The 20461-nt window shown below is 42.1% G+C and overlaps 1 non-coding gene across 1 annotated transcript; it reads left to right on the top strand.

Annotated features, from left to right (window-relative positions):
- Positions 1-18393: 18393 nt before the first annotated feature.
- Positions 18394-18496, top strand: LOC131742987 (U6 spliceosomal RNA). Its single transcript, XR_009331645.1, has one exon. It is a non-coding gene; the product is annotated as a U6 spliceosomal RNA (small nuclear RNA).
- Positions 18497-20461: the final 1965 nt, after the last annotated feature.

Below are 20461 nucleotides of genomic sequence, written 5' to 3'. Positions count from 1 at the left end.
AGCTTATGCATAAGAGAGGGAAGAAAAGTGGACACCAATGAGAAAAAACAAGAATTAAACGTCTAACAATATCAAGTTCTGAGAGCCGGTCTCCAAGATGGCCCCCAATAATCCTTGCCTTCTGCTGTTCACACTGGTATTCATTTTCTACTGCTGTGTAACAAATTACCATAAATTTAGCAGCTTAAAACAACACCTGTTTATTCTCACAGTTTCTGTAGGTCAGAAGTCCTCTTTTCAGGGTTTTGCAAGGCTGAAATTGAGGTGTCAGTGGGGCCTGTGATCTTATCTGAGGTTCAGAGTCCTCTTTTGAGCTCATGGATCATTGGCAGAATTCATTGCCTTCTGGTTGTATGATGGAGGTCCCCATTTTCTTGCTAGCTGTTGACAGGGCAACACTGTCAGCTCCTAGAGACTGTTATCAGGTCTTTGCTAAATGGCCTTCTCCACGGGTAGTTCATACATAGTTATTCTTCAAAGTCAGCAGGAGAAATCTTTTCTTTTTCTTTTCTTTTTTGCTTTGAATCTTTCTGATCTCGTTTAAGGGCTCACCTGATTAGGTCAGGCCACCCAGGGTATTTTTCCTTTTGATTAACTGAAAGCCAACTGATTAGGGACCTTAACTACATCTGCAAAATCTCTTCTGCCAACTAATGTAACATAAACGTGAGAGTGAAATCCCATTATATTCACAAGTCCACTCACACTCAAGGGGAGGAGATTCTACAGGGCATGCACACCAAGGGGTGGGAGTCTTGGGGGCTATTTTAGAATTCTGCCTACCACGATACCCTTGTGTAGAACTCTCCCACACTGAACAGGAATGACCCGTGTAAGTAGAAGAATATTGCAAAAATGATGGTGTGTGAATTCCAAGACTCGGTCATAAAAGACATTGTGGCTTCTACCTTGCTCTCTCTCTCTCTTTCTTGGATTATTCTTTCTGGGGGACTCCAGTTGCCATGTTAGGATGCTCAAGCTGCCCCAAATATCACAAGCATACACAAAGAAAGAAAGAATTTATTAAAAAACATGGAGATGTCTGTCACTTGGAGTCTGGCACCCAGGACTGTCACAGAGCAACCTGTAGTCCTAAACATGCACTCTTCTGAATACCATCATTCAGGCCCCCGGGAAAAGCTTCTCCACATCTCTTAGACTGTGACCTCAAAATAACAGTTGTGTCTGAATGCAGTGAAGGTTCATGGGTAGTGCTGCTGCCAACATTGGAGATGAACACTCTAGTTCTGATTCTAGTGCAGGGATAATTTGAGAATGGGAAGCACTTAGATAAGAGCAAATAAAATGTATTAACTTGCAAAATCCTTCCTCTCTGATAGCATAAATGCATAAAGAACTCTCGGGCTTCTCCTTGTGTTCCAATTTGTGGTTCTGGATGCACTCACACATTAATGTAATCTTTGCAAGCACCGTGCATGGCCACTGTGGGAGACAGACCCTAAAATGCCACTCCCCACCCCCACCCCAATTCTCACCTTGTGGTGTTCATGCTCCTGTGTCACCCTCTGCCCTTGAGTGTGGGCAGGATCTGTGACTTGCTTTTAACCAACAGAATAGAGCCAAGCTGATAGGATTTCACATCTGTGATTACCCCACATAAACTGTAACTACTGTCTTGCTTGCAGACTCTCCCTATTGACCCTCCTTTGCTGGCTTTGATGAAGTAAGCCACCATATGGAGAGGCCCACATGGCAAGAAACTGATTGTCTCCAGCCAACAGCTAGGAAGGAGCAGAGATTCTCACTCTGGCAGCCCATAAAGAATCGAGTCCTGAACCACCACGTGAGTTTGGAAGTAGGTCCTTCATCTGAGTCTCAGCTGAGACCCCACCCATGACTGACATCTTTTTTTTTTTTTTTTTTTTTTTTTTTTGACTGACATCTTGATTGCAGTCTTATAAGAGACTCTGAAGCAGAGGGTTTAGCTAAGCTGAGTCTGGATATCTGGGTTGTGATATACTAAATCTGTCTTGTTTTAAACTACTAAATTTATGGTAATTTGGTGCACAGCAATATATAACTAACACAGCAGCAGAGGATCATTTTGAAATATTAATGATTCATATTACTCTTAAATTTGAATATATGTAGATCTAGATGTAAAATGCGTGAAGTGTGATACGTTTCTTTACATTGACTACCAGACATTTGAACTCTAAGATTATTAGCATTTTTATTTTTTAATATTTATTGGGATTTAATTAAATTAAAAATTCATATTTGTAGCTTTATTTATTTTAAAATATTTATTTATTTATTTTGGCTGCGCCAGGTCTTAGCTGTGGCATGTTTAGTTGTGGCACAAGAGATCATTAGTTGCAGCATGCAGGCTTTTTAGTTGTGGAATGTGGACTCTTAGTTGCAGCATGCATGTGGGATCTGGTTCCCAGACCAGGGATCGAACCCGGGCTCCCTGCATTGGGAGCATGGAGTCTTACCCACTGGACCACCAGGGAAGTCCCTGTAGCCTTATTTTTATTTATTCCTTTTTCTTTTTTTTAAAATTTAATTTTATTTATTTTTTTATACAACAGGTTCTTATTAGTCATCCATTTTATACACATAAGTGTATACGTGTCAATACCAATCTCCCAATTCAAATCTCCCATTTCAAATCTCCAAAATCACACACACACACCCTAGCCTCTTTCCCCCCTTGGTGTCCATACATTTGTTCTCTATGTCTGTGTCTCAATTTCTGCCCTGCAAACCGGTTCATCTGTACCATTTTTCTAGGTTCCACATATATGTGTTAATATACGATGTTTGTTTTCCTCTTTCTGACTTACTTCACTCTGTGCGACAGTCTCTAGATCCATCCACGTCTCAACAAATGACCCAATTTCATTCCTTTTTATGGTTGAGTAATATTCCATTGTATATATGTACCACATCTTCTCTATCCATTCGTCTGTCGATGGGCATTTAGGTTGCTTCCATGACCTGGCTATTGTAAATAGTGCTGCAATGAACATTGGGGTGCATGTATCTTTTTGAATTATGGTTTTTTCTGGGTATATGCCCAGGAGTGGGATTGCTGGATCATATGGTAGTTCTATTTTTAGTTTTTTAAGGAACCTCCATACTGTTCTCCATAGTGGCTGTATCAATTTACATTCCCACCAACAGTGCAACAGGGTTCCCTTTTCTCCACACCCTCTCCAGCATTTTCTGTTTGTAGATATTTTGATGATGGCTATTCTGACTGGTGTGAGGTGATACCTCATTGTAGTTTTGATTTGCACTTCTCTAATAACTAGTGATGTTGAGCAGCTTTTCATGTGATTCTGGGCCATCTGTATGTCTTCTTTGGAGAAATGTCTATTTAAGTCTTCTGCCCATTTTTGGATTAGGTTGTTTGTTTTTTTAATATTGAGCTGCATGAGCTGTTTATTTATTTTGGAGATTAATCCTTTGTCCATTGATTCATTTGCAAATATTTTCTCCCATTCTAAGGGTTGTCTTTTCGTCTTGTTTATGGTTTCCTTTGCTATGCAAAAGCTTTGAAGTTTCATTAGGTCCCATTTGTTTATTTTTGTTTTTATTTCCATTACTCTAGGAGGTGGATCAAAAAAGATCTTGCTGTGATTTATGTCAAAGAGTGTTCTTCCTATGTTTTCCTCTAAGAGTTTTCTAGTGTCTGGTCTTACATTTAGGTCTCTAATCCATTTTGAGTTTATTTTTCTGTATGGTGTTAGGGAGTGTTCTGAATTCATTCTTTTACATGTAGCTGTCCAGTTTTCCCAGCACTATTTATTGAAGAGACTGTCTTTTCTCCATTGTATATCCCTGCCTCCTTTGTCATAGATTACTTGACCATAGGTGCATGGGTTTATCTCTGGGCTTTCTATCTTGTTCCATTGATCTGTGTTTCTGTTTTTGTGCCAGTACTATATTGTCTTGATTACTGTAGCTTTGTAGTATAGTCTGAAGTCAGGGAGTCTGATTCCTCCAGCTCCGTTTTTTTCTCTCTAGACTGCTTTGGCTATTCGGGGTCTTTTGTGTCTCCATACAAATTTTAAGACTTTTTGTTCTAGTTCTGTAAAAAATGCCATTGGTAATTTGGTAGGGATTGCACTGAATCTGTAGATTGCTTTGGGTAGTATAGTCATTTTCACAGTATTGATTCTTCCAATCCAAGAACATGGTATATCTCTCCATCTGTTGGTATCATCTTTAATTTCTTTCATCAGTGTCTTATAGTTTTCTGCATACAGGTCTTTTGTCTCCCTAGGTAGGTTTATTCCTAGGTATTTTATTCTTTTTGTTGCAGTGGTAAATGGGAGTGTTTCCTTAATTTCTCTTTCAGATTTTTCATCATTAGGGTATAGGAATGCAAGAGATTTCTGTGCATTAATTTTGTATCCTGAAACTTTACCAAATTCATTGAATAGGTCTAGTAGTTTTCTGGTGGCATCTTTAGAATTCTCTATGTATAGTATCATGTCATCTGCAAACAGTGACAGTTTTACTTCTTCTTTTCCAATTTGTATTCCTTTTATTTCTTTTTCTTCTCTGATTGCTGTGGCCAGGACTTCCAAAACTATGTTGAATAATAGTGGTGAGAGTAGACATCCTTGTCTTGCCCTGATGTTAGAGGAAATGCTTTCAGTTTTTCACCATTGAGAATGATGTTTGCTGTGGGTTTGTCATATATGGCCTTTATTATGTTGAGATAGGTTCCCTCTATGCCCATTTTCTGGAGAGTTTTTATCATAAATGGCTGTTGAATTTTGTCAAAAGCTTTTTCTGCATCTATTGAGATGATCATATGGTTTTTATTCCTTAATTTATTAATATGGTGTATCACATTGATTGATTTGCATATATTGAAGACTCCTTGCATCCCTGGGATAAATCCCACTTGATCATGGTGTATGATCCTTTTAATGTGTTGTTGGATTCTGTTTGCTAGTATTTTGTTGAGGATTTTTGCATCTATATTCATCAGTGATATTGGTCTGTAATTTTCTTTTTTTGTAGTATCTTTGTCTGGTTTTGGTATCAGGGTGATGGTGGCCTCCTAGAATGAGTTTGGGAGTGTTCCTCCCTCTACAATTTTTTGGAAGAGTTTGAGAAGGATGGGTGTTATCTCTTCTCTAAATGTTTGATAGAATTCACCTGTGAAGCCATCTGGTCCTGGACTTTTGTTTGTTGGAAGATTTTTAATCACAGTTTCAATTTCATTACTTGTGATTGGTCTGTTCATATTTTCTATTTCTTCCTGGTTCAGTCTTGGAGGGTTATACCTTTCTAAGAATTTGTCCATTCCTTCCAGGTTGTCCATTTTATTGGCACAGAGTTACTTGTAGCCTCTTAGAATGCTTTGTATTTCTGTGGTGTCTGTTGTAACTTCTCCTTTTTCATTTCTAATTTGATTGATTTGAGTCCTCTCCCTCTTTTTCTTGATGAGTCTGGCTAATGATTTATCAATTTTGTTTGTCTTCTCAAAGAACCAGCTTTTGTTTTATTAATCTTTGCTATTATTTTCTTTGTTTCTATTTCATTTATTTCTGTTCTGATCTTTATGATTTCTTTCCTTCTGCTAACTTTGGATTGTTTGTTCTTCGTTCTCTAGTTCCTTTAGGTGTAAGGTTAGATTGTTTATTTGAGATTTTTCTTGTTTCTTGAGGTAGGCTTGTATAGCTATAAACTTCCCTCTTAGAACTGCTTTTGCTGCATCCCATACGTTTTGGAACATTGTGTTTTCATTGTCATTTGCCTCTAGGTATTTTTTGAAGTGCTTTTTGAGTTCTTCGGTGTTCTATTGGTTATTTAGTAATGTATTGTTTAGCTTCTATGTGTTTGTGTTTTTTACATTTTTTTCCCTGTAATTCATTTCTAATCTCATAGCATTGTGGTGAGAAAAGATGCTTGATACGATTTCAATTTTCTTAAATTTACTGAGGCTTGATTTGTGACCCAAGATGTAATCTATCCTGGAGAATGTTCTGTGTGCACTTGAGAAGAAAGTGTAATCTGCTGTTTTTGGATGAAATGTCCTATAAATATCAATTAAGTCTATTTGGTCTATTGTGTCATTTAAAGCTTCTGTTTCCTTATTTATTTTCATTTTGGATGATCTGTCCATTGGTGTAAGTGAGGTGTTAAAGTCCCCTACTATTATTGTGTTACTGTCGATTTCCTCTTTTATAGCTGTTAGCAGTTGCCTTATGTATTGAGGTGCTCCTATGTTGGGTGCATATGTATTTACAATTGTTATATCTTCTTGGATTGATCCCTTGATCATTATGTAGTGTCCTTCCTTGTCTCCTGTAACATTCTTTATTTTAAAGTCTATTTTATCTGATATGAGTATTGCTACTCCAGCTTTCTTTTGATTTCCATTTGCATGGAATATCTTTTTCCATTCCCTCACTTTCAGTCTGTATGTGTCCCTAGGTTTGAAGTGGGTCTCTTGTAGACAGAATATATATGGGTTTTGTTTTTGTATCCATTCAGCAAGCCTGTGTCTTTTGGTTGGAGCATTTAATCCATTCACGTTTAAGGTAATTATTGATATGTATGTTCCTATGACCATTTTCTTAATTGTTTTAAGTCTGTTTTTGTAGGTCCTTTTCTTCTCTTGTGTTTCCCACTTAGAGAAGTTCCTTTAGCATTTGTTGTAGAGCTGGTTTGGTGGTGCTGAATTCTCTTAGTTTTTGCTTGTCTGTTAAGCTTTTGATTTCTCCATCAAATCTGAATGAGATCCTTGCCGGGTAGAGTAATCTTGGTTGTAGGTTTTCCCCTTTCATCACTTTAAGTATGTGATGCCACACCCTTCTGGCTTGTAGAGTTTCTGCTGAGAAATCAGATGTTAACCTTATGGGAGTTCCCTTGTATGATATTTGTCATTTTTCCCTTGCTGCTTTCAATAATTTTTCTTTGTCTTTAATTTTTGTCAATTTGATTACTATATGTCTCGACGTGTTTCTCCTTGGGTTTATCCTGTATGGGACTCTTTGAGCTTCCTGGACTTGGGTGGCTATTTCCTTTCCCATGTTAGGGAAGTTTTTGACTATAATCTCTTCAAATATTTTCTTGGGTCCTTTCTCTCTCTCTTCTCCTTCTGGGACCTCTAAAATGCAAATGTTATTGCATTTAATGTTGTCCCAGAGGTCTCTTAGGCTGTCTTCATTTCTTTTCATTCTTTTTCCTTTATTCTGTTCCATAGCAGTGAATTCCACCATTCTGTCTTCCAGGCCACTTATCTGTTCTGCTGCCTCAGTTATTCTGCTATTGATTCCTTCTAGTGTAGTTTTCATTTCAGTCATTGTATTGTTCATCTCTGTTTGTTTCTTTAATTCTTCTAGGTCTTTGTTAAACATTTCTTGCATCTTCTCAATCTTTGCATCCATTCTTTTTCTGAGGTCCTGGATCATCTTCACTATCATTATTCTGAATTCTTTTTCTGGAAGGTTGCCTATCTCCACTTCATTTAGTTGTTTTTCTGGGGTTTTATCTTGTTCCTTCCTCTGGTACATAGCCCTCTGCCTTTTCATCTTGTCTACCTTTCTGTGAATGTGGTTTTTGTTCCACAGGCTGCAGGATTGTAGTTCTTCTTGCTTCTGCTGTCTTTCTATAACTTTATTTAAACAACTGATTTTAAAATGTTATTTTAATTTTGCTGTTTGCATTTTACCTTTTGATTTCAAAAGATAATTTAATAAATTATTTAATTTTAACTGAAAAAACTGATAAAATATTCTAGAAGAATTACTTTAGAAAACATCTAAAATAATTTTAATTTGCTGATTTTTAAAAATTTACTTTAATTTACACTTCTCCTGAAAATATATTCATGCTTTGTGTCCTTTGATATATAATTTCAATTTATTTTTTATTCCTTTAGATCATTACTGCCAATAGCACAGAAATTATGTAAAAATCTTGATTATAACAATAGGGTGAGTGATTTTTCTAAAATGAAGGCAAGAGAAACAATTTTTTTGCAATAAATATATAGCAATTTCTTAATTATGCATGTCTTTTAAAATTATTCATTTAGACATCACTGGCACATCAATACAACATAATTTAATTCCATCATCTTTGATATTTTTCCAATTTTCAGACATATAAAAACCATAGCTTCACACATATATTTTGACTTTGTTTTAACGAAGGTATACTTGTTAAAATAGGAGGTTAGACCATATTTTTTTGGACAATTTGTAAACTTGATTTTTTTTAATAAGTCTTTAGTGAAGTATAATTGCTTCACAATACTGTGTTAGTTTCTGATGTACAACAAAGTGAATCAGCCATATGCATACATATATCCCCATATCCCCTCCCTCTTGAGCCTCCCTCCCACCCTCCCTTTCCCACCCCTCTAGCTCATAGCAAAGCACGGAGCTGATCTTCCTGTGCTCTGCTGCTGCTTCCCACTATGTAAGCTTGATTTTTACCATGCAGACTTTTAGACACATGTCCTGTGGGCCTCCATTTGTACTCTTGTTCTGGGTGCTCTGTATGTCAGGGCAGTTACCCAGCTGGTAAATGGAGCTGAGATTCAAACTACCATCTGCCTGGACTCCAAGGTGTGGGCTGTGTGACATGTCACCTGCCCTGGGTCAGTTCACAGTCCAGTGGAGGAGCTGCCACCTCAGGAAGCCCTGAGTGTCACCAAAGCTGGGATACTCTGTGGTCAGGGGCAGAAGCGGCTACAGAATTTGTGGGTTCCAGTGCAAAATGAAAATGCATTATAATTATAGTTAATGAATTATTAAGGATTCCCAGATGCTGAGAGCACTAAAGTAAGCAGGAGGCCTTTCTAAGTGCAGGGTCTGTGCAACTGCATGGTTGGGGGGCTTCCTGGGGGTGGTGGCACCCGGTCCCCCTCTTCCACTTATAATAGGTAGATTTGGGTGTGGTGGAAAGAAGGGTCAAGAGCAAATGAGAAAGATGAGGACCATCTATTTATAGCACTTTCTTTTAAAAACCAATTTATTTAAAAAAATGTGAGTCATTCAAAGGGAAAATTAAGGAAATAAAAGCATATGTGATATGCAGATATGGAAAACGTTGTGATGAGTCATTTGAATGACTGGGGATTGGGAAATTGCTGTCTGGGTGTGTGTGTTTACAAACGTGTAATTGTGAGCATGTGCACAAGTCTGTATATGAATCTTTGTATCCTTGAAAATGAGTGTAAGTCTGTCTGAGTGTGGTTGTGTGATACATTTGTACAAGTTGTGACAGTGGATGTGTGTCTGAGCATGTGTGTACAATTGTGTGAATGTGTGTAAGGGAGTCTGTGTGTATGCGTGCATGCAAACCTATCTTATCCTGAACTTCTGCAAGAAGAATGTGAAATTATGAGCTTGCTAACAGTGGACGCATTTCTAGTACCTGTGTATGTATCAGCTATCGCCACAATGATGCTGTGTAACAACAAACAGGGAAATGAGAAAAGACTGTTAATGCATTGGATAGGTGATTTTCTTTTGGGGTGATGAAAATGTTCTAAAATTGATTATAGTGATGGCTGTACAACTGTGAATCTGCCAAAAAAAATGGGATGGTACTATTTAAATGGGTGAATTTTATGGTATGTGAATTATTTCTCAATTCAGCTAATAAAAACCAAAAAGAAACATCTATTTTCTTGTTCATTAGTCTAGAGTGAACTATAGCTCTGCTGGAATCATCTGGGGCTTGGCTGAAGAGATGGCCAGGCTTTTATCTTCCCCTCACTGGACATGAACCACCTTGGGAAAGAGGTGTGACTTTGAGCAAGGAGGCTCCATGAAGATAAGGCAGGGACTCAGTCCAAGGGGCTGACAGCTGGAGGCTCTCTGCAGACAGCACTCCCAGAAGCTGGGACAATAGAGCCTTCCTGGGATGAGGATGGAGCATTTCATGTCTGTCAGTGTATGTGTGTGTGTGTGTGTGTGTGTGTGTGTTAGAGTGAACGAAATTGTGGTGCAAATGCATTCCTTATTGTGGGTCCTGGTCAAAGGAGTTTGCAAGCCTCTGGAAAGTCTGGGTTGTGCTTCCACCCAAGTTGTTTTCCTCCTAATTGCCTTTTGGGGTGTTGTCACTTTTTCCAAGGCTCTGCTTGTGAGAGGCAGCCCTGTCTTGTGAGACAGTGCCCTGGCATATTTGAACACCAACGCTGAGCTGAGCTGTTGGTCCCACCCGTGCATTAAGAAATGGCAGTTGCTGGGCTTCCCTTGTGGCGCAATGGTTAAGAATCCGCCTGCCGATGTAGGGGACATGGGTTCAAGCCCTGGTCTGAGAAGATCCCACATGCTGCAGAGCAACTAAACCCGTGCACCACAACTACTGAGCCTGAGCTCTAGAGCCCACGAGCCACAACTACTGAGCCTGCGTGCCGCAACTACTGAAGCCTGTGCGCCTAGAGCCCGTGCTCCGCAACAAGAGAAGCCACTGCAATGAGAAGCCCGCTCACCGAAACGAAGAGTAGCCCCCGCTCGCTGTAACTAGAGAACGATCGTACATAGCAATGAAGACCCAACGCAGCCAAAACGAAAAAAAAAAGAAAAAAGAAAACCCTGAAAGAAAAAAAAAAAGAAAAGAAATGGCAGCTGCTGCCAATGTCCCCAAATGAAAATGACTAAGGAGGATTAAAGCCAAGTGATGTCATCATGATCCCTGATGAAACAAACACACAGGAGCTGTCTGGTCCTCCACGGTGCCCCTTTAGCCTGTCTTGGTAGGCTTCTTCCTTACTCTCATTTTATTTCTTCTATCTCCCTTCCTCAGCAGATTGTCTTTAGCAAATTGTATTTTAAGTCATGTAATTATAAGTGGGCTAGAGGCTCGGAGCAAGCTCTGCTCTTGACAAAAAGCTAGAGGAACCTCCCATGCTGTTGGTTTGCAAAACCCTCCATTAGTGGCTCCTTGATTGTTGCCTGGAACAGGTGGGGAAAGGAAGGTAAAAACTGGAGGGGCTGTGCCTCTGCCCTCTGACTGGGAAAGAAGGTCCCCAGCTTTCTGTAGAGCTGCACTTACAGTCAGGCTTCCTGTGTGCCAGAATCCCCTGGGGAGCTTGCTAGAAATGCAGATTCCTGGTCCTTCCAAACATCCAATGAGTTGGGCTCTCCAGGAAGGGGGGAATGTGACACAGGAATCTGCATTAAAAATTTTTTTTCACTTTGAAATAATTCCACTCTCACAGAAAAGTTGCAAGGATAGTGCAAAGGATTCATGTATATCCTTTGTCCCATTTGCTCAGTCATTTCTCTCTTTCCATATATAAACATACATATTATTTTTTTTTCTGAATCATTTGAGAAGCTGTAAACGTGATGCCTCTTTACCGTTGCTTATCCTTAAGAACAAGGAAATTCTCTTACATAACTGCAGCATAATTATCAAATTCAGGATATTTAGCTTTGAGGCAATACTATTATCTAATCCACAGTTTGTGGCAAATTTCCCTAACTGTCCCTCCCCCCCCATTTAAAAAAAATAATCCAGAATCACGCAGTGCTTTTAGTTGTCATTTCTTTTTTGTCCCTTTTAATCTGAAACAGTTCCTCAGTTTTTGTTTGTTTGTTTGTTTTTTGTCATTTATGACCCTGACATTTTGAAGCGTCTAGACCAGTTGTTCGGAGACTGTCCCTCAGTTTGCATTTGTCTGTGGCACCTGTATTTTTAACATCTCCTTTGACTTTGAGCCCTTTGAGAGGACTGGGCAGCCCTAAGATGCAGGTACTCAGAACTCTTACCTCTCAATAATGCCAACGGTCAAAGAACTTTAAAAAAATAGCTTCGTGGGGTACCGGACTTAGCTCCTCAGTGGTTTTTTAAAAAAATTAATTAATTTATTTTTGTAGGTGTTGAATCTTCGTTTCTGTGCGAGTGCTTTCTCTGGTTACGGCGAGCGGGAGCTACTCTTTCTGTGGTGCGCGGGCATCTCATTGCGGTGGCTTCTCTTGTTGCAGAGCTCGGGCTCTAAGCGCAGTCTCAGTATTTGTGGCGCACGGGCTTAGTTGCTCCACGGCATTTGGGATCTTCCCAGGCCAGGGATGGAACCTGCGTCCTCTGCATTGGCAGGCGGATTCGTAACCACTACGCCACCAGGGAAGCCCCTCAGTGCGGTTTAAAGTTTGGGCTTTTTTTAAAAAGATCTGATTTGCTCAGAACTCAAATCCAAGAGGTTCTTTAATTGGCTGTGTTGTTAGGCTGGCAGAGCCTGCAGGGATCCCACTGGGCTTTTAATTTCTCCCAACTTTGAGTTTTGGCACGGTCGGTGAGCAGGCTGCTGGTTTGGGGTGGGAGGTGGGCCGGCGGGAAGCAGAAGGAGACAGAGGGGTCAAGACTAGGCAAGTAGTAAAAGAGAAGCTATCTCCTCCATGCGCACCACGAGCAGGCAAGGGCCTGAGCGCTTGGGCGGATTTGCTCGCTCAGTCCCCACAGCCATTCCGGGGGTGAAACATCGTTAGCTCCATTTGGCAGATGGGGCAAATGAGGCTCAGAAAGGTGACATCACTTATCCTTCGCTGCTTAGTTAGGAAGTGTCTGAGCTGGGATTTGAACCTAAGTCCATCTGATTCCATAGCCCATGTTTGCTTAATCGTTAGGGCACCCCACTCACCAGGGAACAAGGCACTAAGGGAAATTTGTGGTCTGAATGTGAATTCATGAAACAGGAGGGCAGGAGTGGGTCAGCTCGTCTCTGGTCTTGGGACCAGAAGCATGTGGGACACTGTGTCTGGCTGGGTGGCAGGATGTTAGGGAGGCGTTTTGCTTGGGTGCAGTGCCCAGGGTCACCTGCTCCAATCCCTGCTCAGCCACTTCTGGGGCTTGTCACCTTGGCAAGTTGCTTAACCTCTCTGTGCCTCGACTTTCCCTGCTATAAAAATGGGGATAACCACATTACCCACCTCATAGGATTGCTGTAAGGATTAAATGCGTTAATATAGTAAAATGCTCAGAACAATATCTGGTAAATACCATTGTGCTTTACATTAATGTTAACCATCATCTTCATCATCTCATTATCGATTACAAAGCCATGGATGTGTGGAGCTGAGCTGGGGATCTTTGGTGAATTCATTCTTACCCCTGCTGCCTGGCTCTGAGCCGGTCTCTCCTGAGTCATTTTACTTCTTTGTCCTCACATACCAAATGGCGACCTTTCCCCAACTCCCTGGCCTTCAGATCCACTCAGAAGGAGGTTAACCCTCTCTGGCCCTGAGAATTCCAAGTCTTTATATTTCAGGATTGAGCCGAGAGCCTTGTTAATTGCCACCACCTACTGGAGGGCCATTCTGGGTCCAGCTCACCGCCATAAGCTGTCCTCATACCCCAACTTCTCGTTCACTCACACCCACACTCGGTGCCTTTACTGAACACCTGCTGCGTGCCAGTCACTGTGCAGGGTGCAGGGGCTATACTATATCAAGGAAGATAGGAGACAAGGTCCCTGCCCTCATGAAGCTCATGTGCTAGAGGGGGTGACAGATACCTGGCAAGTAAACAACAAATAAATGAATATATAATAGCAGAGAAAATAATGGCAATGAAAGTAAAAAAAAGGCAAAGCAGAGAAGGGGGCTAGAGAGTGACTGGGAGGTGGGCAGGAGGTGTGATGTATGAGTATTTTAGGCTCAAGGAAGTACCTTTTCCTGGGATGCTCTGGTATATTCTGGGATGCATGGGATGGCCAGGTAAGATCCCTGGGAATTTATTGCTGACACTGCCATCATTTCTAAGGGGTTTCCTGTCAGTAATTCTGCCCCCCGTGCAGTCCATCCTCTACACTGCGGCTAATGTGCTTTTTCCAGATATGATCACATCACTCACTTGCTTCCCCCTGTGGCAAGGATGAGGACTAAAATCCTCCATGCAGCCTGTCTGACCTGCCTTGTCCAGTCCCTTCTGCCTCCAGCCTCAGCTCCAGTCACACCCTCTCCCATAGTGGGCCTCAGCCAGGCGGCCCCACTCCTACCTGCTGGGAGTATGCTTCCTGACTCGGTAACACCCATTCTTCATCTCAGCTCAAATGTCCCTTCCTCCAGGAAGTCTTCCATAACTAGGTCAGACCCCCACTTATAAACTGCCACTGACTCCTGGGACTTTTCCTACTTAACACTTGCAATAAATCCAGCATGTAATGAATCTTGTATAAATCGAATCCCCAGTGGAATTCCACGGCACTCCTGGTCCTGTTGGATACTTGCTAGTTTGTTGGGATCCAAGACAATTTGCTAATTTTGAAATCAGAAAATAAAAAAGTCCCTCTTCCAGGAAAGACTTTCCCTGCTTCTGAGAGTTCAGAACCCCTCTGGCCAGGCTCCTGGATGGGCAGGAACGGGGGCTGCGTATTCGCTTTCCTGCTGAAGCGAAGCAGGAAAATGAACTGGTAAGACCCTTTGACTGGAGACCCAGATCAGTCAAAACTGCCAAACAACCGTGTTCCCTGGCCAGACAGGACCACCAGCAGCACCATGACTGGGATCTCTGCTCTGGCGCACACCGTATGGCTGACAGGGTCTTGGTGCTCCAGCCGGGTGTCAGGCCTGAGACTCTGAGGTGGGAGAGCCGAGTTCAGGACATTGGCCCGCCAGTGGCCTCCTGGCCCCGTGTAATATTAATCGGTGAGAGCTCTCCCAGAGATCTCCGTCTCAATGCTAAGACCCAGCTCCACTCAACGACCAGCAAGCTCACCCCGTGGCAAACAACTAGCAAGACAGGAACACAACCCCACCCATTAGCAGAGAGGCTGCCTAAAATCGTACTAAGTTCACACACACCCCAAAACACACCACCGGATGCAGTCCTGCCCACCAGAAAGACAAGATCCGGCCTCATCCACCAGAACACAGACACCAGTCCCCTACACCAGGAAGCCTACACAATCCACGGAACCAACCTTAGCCGCTGGGGGCAGACACCAAAAACAGGAGACACCAAAACCAAGACAGGAGCAGGGAGGTGGGCTGTATGTCTTTTCCTAAACTGTGTTGACCACAGAAGGTTATTTTCCTCAGAGCATCTCCCCAGTATTTCCGCTCGTGGAACAAGCTTTGGGAACTGCTAAGAGATAGTTGGTGCAGTGGTTCTTGATCAGGGTTATGGGGTCCCCCAGGGAACAGTGGGCAACATCTGGAGACATTGTTGGTTGTCACGGTCTGGGTACTACTGACATCAGGTGGGTGGAAGGCAGGGATGCGTCTAAACATCCTGCAATGCACAGGGCAGCCCCCACAACAAAGAACTGTCCAGCTGAAAGTGTCAATAGCCCGCACAAAAACCTGTACGTGAATGTTCATGGCAGCATTATTCATAATGGCCAAAAAGTAGAAACAACGCCCATGTCCATCAACTGATGAAAGGACAAACAAAATGTGATCTATCCCTACAAAGGAGTATTATTCAGCTGTAAAGAGGAATGAAGAACTGATACACACCACAAGATGAATGATCCTTGAATACATTATGCTAAGTGAAAGAAGCCAGATACAAAAACCACATCCTATATGATTCCATTTATATAACATCTCCAGAATAGGCAAATCCATAGAGACAGAAAGCAGAGGAGTGGTTGCCAGGGCTGGGTAGTGACTGCTAATGGGTATGGCGTTTCTTTTTGGGTGATGTAAATATTCTAAAATTGATCGTGATGATTGTTGCAAAACTCTGTGAATAAATGAAAAAGCATTGAATTGTACACTTTAAAAAATATTTTATTTATTTATTTGGCTGCACCGGGTCTTCATCGTGGCACACAGGATCTTTGCTGCTGCAGGTGGCATGCAGGATCTTAGTTGAGGTATACAGGTTCTTGGTTGAGGCATGTGGGTTCTAGTTCCCTGACCAGGCATTGAACCTGGGCCCCTTGCATTGGGAGCGTGGAGTCTTAACCACTGGACCACCAGGGAAGTCCCTGAATTGTACACCTTAAAAGGGGGAATTGTAAGATACAGGAATTACATGCCAATAAATCTGTTTTTTTTTTTTTTTTTAAGTCAGTAGTGCTGAGGGTGAGAGACACTGAACTAGTGGGTAACTAGGTTGACAGAAGAAAGTGGGGGGATCAGTTTAGGGAACCATGAAGGGCAGGCTAAGGAGTTTGAATTTTATTGACACTGATGGGTGACAAGATTAGTGGACTCAGCCCTGTATATACATCCATATTTCAAGATTCTTTGAGCATGTGCTGTGTGCTGGGCATTTGCATGTACATCAAACCCTGTAATCCTCATGACCAATTTGTAGCTAGGTCTGCATTCCATGGTTCAGATGAGTAAGCTGAGGCTCAGAGAAGTTCACTGACCTGACTGAGGCTGCACAGCTGGTAAATTGTAGAGCTGGGGTCTGAATGCATTTGGACTTGCCCTTGACCCCATAGGATTTCCACTGCTGTGTGCTGACTCTCAGTGAACCCTCAGGCCTGGCTGCAGCCTGGGGTCCTGGCAGAGCCCCAGGAGGCCCTCCCCAGAGTACTGACGCCCATCCCTCTGCCCAGGCTGCAGCTGGCATCTGGATGGTGGTTGGTTGCTTAGCAACATGGGTGCAGATTCTGCCCTGAGCCAAGGGAACCATTTCCTCAGTCTTGGCTGCAGGAATTTCAAGGAGAACAGCTCCAGGAGGGCCTGAGGGAGCGGGGCATGGGGAAAGCAGGAACAACTATGTCCCCGGGAGGGCATGGAGATGGGGACCCTCCTTAAGGAGAAGACTCAGCTTCAGGGACAGTGAAAGAGAACCAGGAGACCTGCGTCAGTCATAGAGATGTTATTATTATGACCACAGCAACATTTCTTGAGCACTACCTGTGTGCCAGGCACTGTGCTAAGTGCTTTACAGTCTATGATCCTTTCTAAACCCCAGGCAATAGTTTACTATTATGATGTCCCTTTTGCAAACGAGGATCCAGGGCTCATGGAGGTTGACTTGTCACACAGTCAGAAAATGCAGAAGCTGGGATTTGAACCCAGGTCTTTCTTTTCTCTTTTTAAAAGTAAATTTACTTATTTATTTTTGGCTGTGTTGGGTCTTCATTGCCGTGCGGGCTTTCTCTAGCTGCGGCAAGCGGGGGTCTACTCTTCCATGCAGTGCGTGGGCTTCTCATCGCGGTGGCTTCTCTTGTTGTGGAGCATAGGCTCTAGGCGTGCAGCCTTCAGTAGTTGTGGCACATGGGCTCAGTAGTTGTGGCTCATGGGCTCTAGAACGCAGGCTCAGTAGTTGTGGCACACGGAATTAGTTGCTCCGCGGCATGTGGGATCTTCCCAGACCAGGGATAGCACCTGTGTCCTCTGCATTGGCAGGAGGATTCTTAACGACTGCACCACCAGGGAAGTCTCAAACCCAGGTCGTTCTAACACCCCAGCTCAGTTCCCATTACAGCCCTGGCTGGGCACTTGATAGAGAAAATACACTATGGGGTTCCCAAGGCCCTGGGCAGCCTGCCCCACTCTCCCTTTCACTCTGCTTGCTCCAGACATACTGTCCTGGCTTTATGTCCTCAAACACTCCTACCTCCTTTCAGCCACAGGGCCTTTGCACATGCTGTTCCCTCTGCCTAGGATGCTCTTCCATCTACTCTCTTCACTTGGTTTACTCCAACTCATCCTTCTGGTCTCCAGTGGAACATCACTTTATTCATTCATCCATTGATCCAAACCTAGTTAATGAGTGCCTCCAATGCCAGGTAAACATTAGCAAATAAAATGTACATGACCCCAGGCTTCTTGGAGTTTATAAGATAGTGGAAGAGATAATAGATGAATAGACAAGCCACAATTGCATGGGAAACATTACCTGACTCCTCTGCCTTTTGGCAAGAATAATTATCAATTAATTGTATGATTATTTATTTAATGCTGGTCTCCCCTTCTAGGATGTAGGTTCTGTGAGGCCAAGGACTGTGAGGCTGTACTGTGAGGGTCAGTACTATTATTATCCCCACTTTATAGATGAGGAAACTGAGGCACAGAGAGTTTGAGCAACTTGCCTAAGGCAAGAGCTGGTAACTGGTGGAGCCAGGATTTGAACTCATGGCTCCAGGGTCCATGTTTTCAATCAGCAGGTTATGAGCAGTTTAGGAAGAAGGAAGGAAGGAAGGAAGGAAGGGAGGAAGGGAGGAAGGGAGGAAGGGAGGAAGGGAGGAAGGAAGGAGGAAGAAGAAAGGAAGAAAGAAAGGAAAGAGAAAGAAAGAAAGAAAGAAAGAAAGAAAGAAAGAAAGAAAGAAAGAAAGAAAGAAGAAAGAAAGAGAAAGAAAGAAAGGAAGAAAGAAGGAAGGAAGGAAAGAAAGGAAGAAAGAAGGAAGGAAGGAAGGAAGGAAAGAAAGGAAGAAAGAAGGAAGGAAGGAAAGAAAGGAAGAAAGAAAGAAGGAAGGAAGGAAGGAAAGAAAGAAAGAAAGAAAGGAAGAAAGAAAGGAAGAAAGAAAAAGCAAGCTCGCTTCAGCAGCACATATACCAAATTTGGAACAATACTGAGAAGATTAGCATGGCCTCTGTGCAAGGATGACATGCAAATTTGTGAAGCGCTCCATATTTAAAAAAATTTTTTTAAAGGAACTAATTTTTTTTAAAAATTGTTTATTTTTGGCTGCATTGGGTCTTCATTGCTGCATGCAGGCTTTCTCTAGTTGCGGCAAGGAGGGGCTACTCTTTGTTGCGGTGTGCAGGCTTCTCATTGCGGTGACTTCTCTTGTTGCAGAGCATGGGCTCTAGCTGTACAGGTTTCAGTAGTTGTGGCATGCAGGCTCAGTAGTTGTAGCTCGCGGGCTCTAGAGCACAGGCTCAGCAGTTGTGGTGTATGGCTTTAGTTGCTCCACGGCATGTGGGATCTTCCCGGACCAGGGCTCAAACCTGTGTCTCCTGCATTGGCAAACAGATTCTTAACCACTGTGCCACCAGGGAAGCCCATTCCATATTTTTAAAAGACAGCCTCTTCAATAAGTGGTGTTGGGAAAACTGGACAGCTACATGTAAAAGAATGAAATTAGAACACTTCCAAACACCGTACACACAAAAAAACTCAAGGTGGATTAAAGACCTAAAAGTAAGACCAGACACTATAAAACTCTTAGAGGAAAACATAGGCAGAACACTCTGACATAAATCACAGCAAGATCTTTTTTCACCCACCTCCTAAAGTAATGAGAATAAAAACAAAAATAAACAAATGGGACCTAATTAAACTTAAAAGCTTTTGCACAGCAAAGGAAACTATAAACAAGACAAAAAGACAACCCTCAGAATAGGAGAAAATATTTGCAAACGAAGCAACGGACAAAGGATTAATCTCCAAAATATAAAAACAGCTCATGAAGCTCCATATCAAAAAAACAAACAGCCCAATCCAAAAATGGGCAGAAGACCTAAATAGACATTTCTCCAAAGAAGACATACAGATGGTTAACAATACATAAAAGATGCTCAACAACGTCACTAACTGTTAGAGAAATGCAAATCAAATCTACAATGAGGTATCACCTCACACTGGTCAGAATGGCCATCATCAAAAAATCTACGAACAGCAAATGCTGGAGAGGGTGTGGAGAAAAGGGAATCCTCATGCATTGTTAGTGGGAAAGTAAATTGATGCAGCCACTATGGAGAACAGTATGGAGGCTCCTTAAAAAACTACAAATAGAACTACCATATGACCCAGCAATCCCACTACTGGGCATATACCCAGAGAAAACCATAATTCAGAAAGACCCATGCACTGCAATTTTCATTGCACCACTATTTACAGTAGCCAGGACATGGAAGCAAGCTAAATGTCCATCAACAGAGGAATGGATAAAGAAGATGTGGTACACATATACAGTGGAATATTACTCAGCCATAAAAAGCAACAAAACTGGGTCATTTATAGAGACGTGGATGGACCTAGAGACTGTCATACAGAGTGAAGTCAGAAAGAGAAAAACAAGTATCGTATATCGTAATATCATATATCGTATGTTAACGCATATATGTGAAATCTAGAAAAATGGTATAGATGATCTTATTTGCAAAGCAGAAATAGAGACACAGACACAGAGAACAAATGTACAGATACCAAGGGGAGAAGTGGGGGGGGTGGGAGGAATTGGGAGATTGTGATTGACATATATACACCATTGATACTATGTACAAAATAGATAACTAATGAGAACCTACTGTATAGCACAGGGAGCTCTACTCAGTGCTCTGTGGTGACCTAAATGGGAAGAAAATCCAAAAAAGAGGGGATATATGTATACGTATAGCGGATTCATTTTGTTGTACAGTAGAAACTAACACAACATTGTAAAGCAACTATATGCCAATAAAAATTAATTGAAAGAAAGAAAGAAAGGGAGAAAGAAAGAGGCATGGAGGAAGGGAAGAAGGAAGAAAGAAAGAAAGGTGAAGGGGAAGGAGGGAGGGAGGGAAGAGGGGAGAAAGGGAGGTAAGGAGGAAGAAAGAAAAAGAAAGAGAAAAAGAAAGACTCCATCAAGGGTCATGCCTTCCGTGGCCAGTCGGTCCCG

Source organism: Kogia breviceps, chromosome 15 (genome assembly GCF_026419965.1).
Source record: "Kogia breviceps isolate mKogBre1 chromosome 15, mKogBre1 haplotype 1, whole genome shotgun sequence".
NCBI lineage: Eukaryota > Metazoa > Chordata > Mammalia > Artiodactyla > Physeteridae > Kogia > Kogia breviceps.
Note: the sequence above shows the minus strand (reverse complement) of the source record. Positions and strands in the feature narration are given on the sequence as shown.